This window comes from Mus caroli, chromosome 11 (genome assembly GCF_900094665.2).
Source record: "Mus caroli chromosome 11, CAROLI_EIJ_v1.1, whole genome shotgun sequence".
NCBI classification, from domain to species: Eukaryota; Metazoa; Chordata; class Mammalia; order Rodentia; family Muridae; genus Mus; species Mus caroli.
Window position 1 is genome coordinate 39116917 of NC_034580.1, and position 5853 is coordinate 39122769.

Genomic DNA, 5853 nt, shown 5'->3' on the forward strand with positions numbered 1-5853 from the left:
CTCCTCTCCTCCTCTTCTCTTCCCTCCTCTTCTCATCTTCCCATCTCTCTCTTGAGGCACTGTATAATGTAATGTAGCCCAGGCTATAGGTGAGAATGCTCTTGAACTCCTGCTCTTCCTGTCCCTTGCTCCCACATGTTGGGATTACAAGAGTATATCACCAAATTTGACCTGCATTCCATTTTTCAACTAAAGAGGTTTTGGAGTTTATTGAATCGAGTTTCTATTACTGACTTCTTTACTAAGGCTGCACCACTCGAGGGAGACAGGGCATGCTCAAAAATACCAGCAAAGCCAGGTTGTGTTGAAGATTAGCGGACTGGCTGCCAGAATAGGTACAGTGAGCTATTTCCTCAGCTCTTGGTAGAAGTGTCCAAATGACAAAGGTAGGAGTTTGTGTAAGAATTAACTCACAGAGACTATGGTAACTCACAAGATCTGCCCTGGTTAAAGCCAGATGGAATCCCAGCACTGAGACAGGCAAGTGGACATGAGGTCCTACCAGTAATCAAGAAACGATTTCCAATAGATATGCACAGACAAAGGGACAGTGAATTTTCTCCAATAGAATATATATTTTATATATAAAAATATAAAATTTCTCCAGGGTATATCTGACACATCCCCAAGTCCAAGAGTGGTTAGCTAACATAAAACATACTCTATGTTTTTTATTTTATTCTATTGTGGAGTTTTTGTTTTGTTTTGACTTTTTTTTGTCTTATTGGTCTTTTGTTTGTTTGTTTTGGCTTTTAGTTTTGTGGGTTTTTTAATTTTTTGTTTGTTTAAGAGAGAGAGAGAGAGAGTTCGGCAGGTAGGGAGGTGAGACAAAAATTTGGGGGAAGATGGGTGAGGGGGAGTCATGATCAAAATACATTACACAGAAGTTTTAAATGAAAACCAATCAATCCCACAAACAAATAGAAAACTGAAGTCTAATACTGTAGAAGTCTAATAATATAGAAATCTAATACTATTTTTAATTGCTATTATTATTCTCTCTTCACCCAACAATTTGTTCCACCTCTTCCTCAGGGATCTGGCTATGTTCCTGGTTTGTAAAGTAGGCATGAGTGACAAAGGGAAGGTAAACTGGAGGGGACGGAAAGGAGTCCCAGGAGGGCAATGTGCTTTAGCTCCACGGACAGGGGTTACAGGGACATCAGAAGGAGGAGTGACAGAATGGTGGGCAAAATGGAGCAGGCTGGGTTCATGCTGCTCCAGCCTGCAGGATGGAACGCTCAGGCTCTTACCTGTGCGAAAAACATTACAGAACAGGGTATAGAGTGTCAGCCTGTTCATGCCTCACACTGCCTCAGTCCGTGGTATGCAGGGCACCCTAAAAGTGCCCACTGAGGAGTCAGGTACCTCTGTTTTGTTTATTCTCTGTTCCCCCACCCGTGTGTGAATATGGAATGTATTTATGTGTATATGTTTGTATGTTGTACAGCTTGAATCAGCATGTGCCTGCAAGTACACATGGAGGCTCAAAGAACAAGCTCAGGGGTTTTCAAGCGTTAGACCACGCCCCTTTAAATAAGATAGCATCTCATTGGCCTGGGACTCACCAAGGTTCAAGGCTACCTGGCTCAGCCTCCCCTGCACCCGCATTACAGAGACACGCCTGACTTTTTTCCTCCACGAGGGGTGTAGGGATGGCATTCAGGTCTTTGCGCATGCCTGAAACTTCACCGACTAGGCTGTCGTCCTGGCCCCATTGGCTCTCTTTCATCAGCTGTGTGATTCTGGGAAAGGTCATTCAGTCCTCTCTTGCCTTGGGTTTCTCAACAATACAGTAAAACCTGCTCTATTGATTTGGTGTAAAGGTCCGAGACTCAGAGCACAGTGCCTGGCACAGAGAGACGCTATAAAGGAGGGAGCTGGCACAACACCACAGAAAGCCTGCTGGATCCAGAAGAATCCAAGAAGTTTACTTTTCAACTTGTCAAGACTGTGCCAGCAATCCAGTTGGTATATACTCTTTCTTATTTCTTATTTTATAATATTCAGTCCTCCCTCTTTCGTCCTACGTCGGTGTTTGCATTTGTTTGTATATCACTTAATAAGGTTTTTTTGTCTGTTGATTGTGTCTCTCTGTTTATTACTGAGAAAATCCAGAATAACCCAGTTCATGACTGTATCTCCAGCCACATCTCATATGCTTCTCCTCTTATGCCCAAGTCTTTTCTCTCTTCATTCATCCTTATCACCTCTCCCTCTAATTATTGGTTATAATCTTCCATAGCTTTAACAGTCTCTAAAATCAATAAACCCTAGCAGTATCCTAACCTTTTTTTTGAATACTTTACCCAGTTTTTCTTTTCAAATTTTATTTAATAATCATTATCCTTAACATCTAACATCTCTCACTCTTAATCTTATTACTTAAAATCCAAGTAAACTCCATTTTATTCTTGGTTGCTTATTCTTCAACCATTATCCAAGTTGAAGTGTCTCAGTGTTGTAGTTGGCGGGTATGGCATTTGCAGAGTGGTATTATAACTAGCTGAGATTTTTATTCAGGTTTATAGTCTATGCAGGGAATAAGACTTTCACAAGGTGTCCTGTACTCCCAGACTAGCAGTTCTTAACCTTCCTAATTGGTTTTAATTACTTAAATAATTACTTAACTAACTGATTATTACTGTGATCCTTTAATACAGTTTCTCATGTTGTGATGAGCCCAACCATAAATTTACTTTGTTGCTACTTCAAAATTGTGTTTTTGCAACAGTTATGAATCTTAATGTAAATATTGAATATGCAGGATATTTGATACATGATGCCCAAAGGGGTGGTGAACTGAGGCAGATTGAGACAGAGGTACTATTTTTTGCATTACAAACTCAACCCCACTTCCTCAAGGTCATTTGTAAACACTGAAAATACTCCAAATGAAAGAATATAGCTGACAAAAATAAACCAAGCAAAGAACACCATTGTCACCTGTGTAAATTCCAACGCTGTGACACAAGAAACATGAGAGAGAGAGAGAGAGAGAGAGAGAGAGAGAGAGAGAGAGAGCACATGCTTTTTCTATACTAATAAGCTATGTGAAACCCCAGACTGAGAACTCAAAAGAATGACTATTTGAATATGATTACATAGTGATATGTTCAAAGAAATCAAAGAAGAAAATAAAGCTTCCCGTGGAGACCACAAACATGTGAGAGAACTAAGGAAGGCACTGCAAGACATGGAAGTATTATGTAAAGAGATCAAAAAGTTAAACAAAAATCAATTTGAAGTTCTGGAAATGAAAAACGGTGAGTTAAAAAACAGCATCTATGGGAAGTCTCACTAATAGACTGGATCATGAAAGAATGTAACAGCAGAGCTTGAAGATAAGGTGGAAGAACTGGATCAGTTGAATGATGACAAAGATAATAAGAATATACCAGTTGTTATGCACACTCTAAACCAAACCAATCAAAACCAAACCAAACAAAACAAAACAACAAACCAACCAGTAAACAACCCAAGTCTATGGAAAAAGGCAGGAAAAGGAGGCTGACCAAAGTTTAATGGCTTAGAAAAATCAAGAAGAGGGAAGACCAATGGGTAGGTACTTCATTCCTCCTTAGAATAGGGAACAAAATACCCATGAAAGGAGTTACAGAGACAAAGTTTGGATCTAAGACGAAAGGATGGACTATCCAGAGACTACCCCACCCGGAGATCCATCCCATAACCGGCTACCAAACCCAGACACTATTGCATATGCCAGAAAGATTTTGCTGAAGAGACCCTGTTACAGCTGTCTCATATGAGGCTATGCCAGTGCCTGGCAAATACAGAAGTGGATGCTCACAGTCATCTATAAGATGGAACACAGAGCCCCCAATGGAGAAGCTAGAGAAAGCACCCAAGGAGCTGAAGGGGTCTGCAACCCTATAGGTGGAACAACAATATGAACCAGTACCCCCAGAGCTTGTGTCTCTAGCTGCATATGTATCAGAAGATGGCCTAGTTGGCGATCATTGGGAAGAGAGGCCCCTTGGTATTGCAAACTTTATATGCCCCAATACAGGGTAATGCCAGGGCCAAGAAGTCGGAGTGGGTGGGTAGAGGAGGAGGGTGGGGGGAGGGTATAGGGAACTTTTAGGATAGCATTTGAAATGTATATAAAGAAAATATCTAATAAAAAAAGATTACAACATCATAATCCCATCAGTTGAAGCACTTGAGAGGTTGAGAAAGGTAGAGCTACGTGAACTGAAGGCTAGCATATTGTACATATTGAGTTTCAGGACATCTATGCCTACACAGAGAGACTTTGTTTCAACTCCACCCCCAAGATTGATAACAGAAAAATTCCCTGAATTAGGAAATGTGATGATAACCCTGATATGAAAGATATTCAGGATACTAAACAGGCAATATCAGGAAGAATCCTAGCCTCATCATATTATAATTAAAAATTTAAATATATAGAACAAAGAAAGTATATTGAAAAAACTAAGAGAGAGAAACCGAGTCACATATAAAAGCAGGCTCATCGACTAACAGTATATTATTCACCTGAAATGTTTAAAGTTATGAGGACCTGGGCAAATTTATTTAAGGTTCTAAAGACAGCAGCTATCAGCTTAGACTATTATACCCAACAAAACTACATGTCATAGTTAAAAGGGGAAAAAACTTTCCATGATAAAAATAGGTTAAAGGAATTAATGACAACTGAATCAGCTCTACAGAAAAATACTCAAAAAATTCTTTAGACTGAAAAGAAAACCAAATCCACCCGCAAGGCCATAGGAAAGAATAAACCACACTAGAACAGTAGTTAAACAAATGAGAAAAAGGAAAAACAAAGACCTTTCAATAAGAACTATGAATATTAATAGTATCTATTATCATAATTAAAAGATGGGGCCTTTTAGACTGGATTAAAAAAAGAAAAAGCAGTAACCAACTATTTGTTGTTTCCAATAAAAGCTCCCCACTACAAAAGACAGACTTTACATTGGAGTGGAACGTTAAAAAAAAGTATGCTAAAGAAATTGGCAGGTGTTGCAGCTCTGTATCTGAAAAAAAAAATAGACTTCAAAAGCGAGAAAAGATAAATAGAGACACTTTATACTGGTTAAGGAATACTCCACCAAGAGGGATACTATGATTCTACACATACTTGCCATGCACACAGTTTCATAAAAAGAAAGCTGTAAAGCCACGGGTTAGCCTTAGCACAACCGTAGTAGTAGATGACCCCAGTACCCACTCTCACTAATTGACAGGTCATCCCCACAAATATAACAGGGACATGTGAATTAAATGGTACAATAGATGGAATGAACTTAAACATTTTAGAACATTGTATCTAAGTACTATAGAATGCATAGTCTTTTCAGGAGTCCATGGAACTGTCACCAAAATAGATAATATATTAGGGAACAAAGTGAGTCTCAGCTAATATGGAAAAATTGAAATGATTCTTTGTATTATATTTTTATTACATGGAATCAAAACTACAAATCAGCAGCAAGAGAAACCCGAATGCATACAAACTCATGGAAATTAAATAACATGCCACCAAATGACAAATAGGCTTTGGAAGAAACCCAGAAGGAAATAACATTCTTAGACTCACTCTCTCTCTTAGTGCCTTCTTCTATGAAAGTTCTGTGCCATGAGAGCAAAGTGGATGAAGAAGCTAATGTGTAAGCGGAAGCACAAGATAAGAAAGATGGGGCAGAGGTCCAAATAGACAAGCTTGTGCACCTGTGGAGGCTGAAGAAGCAGAAATAATGGATGTTGGAGGCCAGCAGGCTGGTATAAGTTGTTGGACTGTATGCTACTGATGATAATGAGTCTTAATAGATATGGAACTCCACCATGTTGCAGAGACCACCT